This window comes from Rhinopithecus bieti, unplaced genomic scaffold (assembly GCF_001698545.2).
Source record: "Rhinopithecus bieti isolate Rb0 unplaced genomic scaffold, ASM169854v2 scaffold_7045, whole genome shotgun sequence".
In the NCBI taxonomy this organism is placed as follows: Eukaryota; Metazoa; Chordata; class Mammalia; order Primates; family Cercopithecidae; genus Rhinopithecus; species Rhinopithecus bieti.
In genome coordinates, this window is record NW_016805305.1 from 270,582 (window position 1) to 272,009 (window position 1,428).

The following is a 1,428-nucleotide window of genomic DNA, read 5'->3' on the forward strand; positions in this document are numbered from 1 at the left end:
TATATATATATATATATATTCCTTAATAAATTCCTTTTTGCCTAAACTAACCAGAGAAGATTATGTTATCCATAACTAAGAATCTTGACCAATATATCATATAAGCTAATAGAATACAGTTATTTAAAAGAATGAGGGTGGCTTTTATGCATGTTCACTGGAAGATGGTAAGATTGTAAATAGTAAAAACCCAGATTGTAGAATAGTATGCTCAGGGTTTTCTGTTCCAAGATGGTAGAATAGGAACAGCTCCACTCTGCAGCTCGCAGCATGATCGACACAGAAGATGGTGATTTCTGCATTTCCAACTGAGCCTCCACTGGTGATACCCAGGCAAACAGGGTCTGGAGTGAACTCCAGCAAACTCCAACAGACCTGAAGCTGAGGGACCTGACTCTTAGAAGGAAAACTAACAAACAGAAAGGAATAGCATCAACAGCAACAAAAAGGACATCCACCCCAAAATCCCACCTGAAGGTCACCAGCATCAAAGACCACAGGTAGATAAAACCACAAAGATGGGGACAAACCAGAGCAGAAAAGCTGAAAATTCTAAAAACCAGAGCGCCTCTTCTCCTCCAAAGGATGGCGGCTCCTTGCCAGTAACGGAACAAAGCTGGATGGAGAATGATTTTGACAAGTTGACAGAAGTAGGCTTCAGAAGGTCGGTAATAACACACTTCTCCGAGCTAAAGGAGGATGTTTGAACCCATCACAAGGAAGACAAAAACCTAGAAAAAAGATTAGACAAATGGCTAACTAGAATAAACAGTGTAGAGAAGACCTTAAACGATCTGATGGAGCTGAAAACCATGGCACGAGAACTATGTGACACATGCACAAGCTTCAGTAGCCGATTCAATCAAGTAGAAGAAAAGGTATCAGTGATTGAAGATCAAATTAATGACATAAAGTGAGCAGAGAAGTTTAGAGAAAAAAGAGTAAAAAGAATCAAACAAAGCCTTCAAGAAATATGGGACTATGTGAAAAGACCAAATCTACGTTTGGTTGGGGTACCTGAAAGTGACAGGGAGAATGGAACCAAGTTGGAAAACACTCTGCAGGATATTATCCAGGAGAACTTCCCCAACCTAGCAAGGCAGGCCAACATTCAAATTCAGAAAATACAGAGAACACCACAAAGATACTCCTTGAGAAGAGCAAACCCAAGACATATAATTGTCAGATTCACCAAGGTTGAAATGAAGGAAAAAATGTTAAGGGCAGCCAGAGAGAAAGGTCAGGTTACCGACAAAGGGAAGTCCATCAGACTAATAGCAGATCTCTTGGCAGAAACTCTACAAGCCAGAAGAGAGTGGGGGCCAATATTCAACATACTTATAGAAAAGAATTTTCAACCAAGAATTTCATATCCAGCCAAACTAAGCTTCATAGTGAAGGAGAAATAAAATCCTTTACAGATAAGCA

At 39.9% G+C, this 1,428-nt stretch overlaps 1 pseudogene; it reads right to left on the minus strand.

Moving 5' to 3' along the window:
• The window catches only part of LOC108529666 (stabilizer of axonemal microtubules 2-like), a 36,269-nt pseudogene that overhangs the window by 29,372 nt on the left and 5,469 nt on the right, over positions 1–1,428 (minus strand).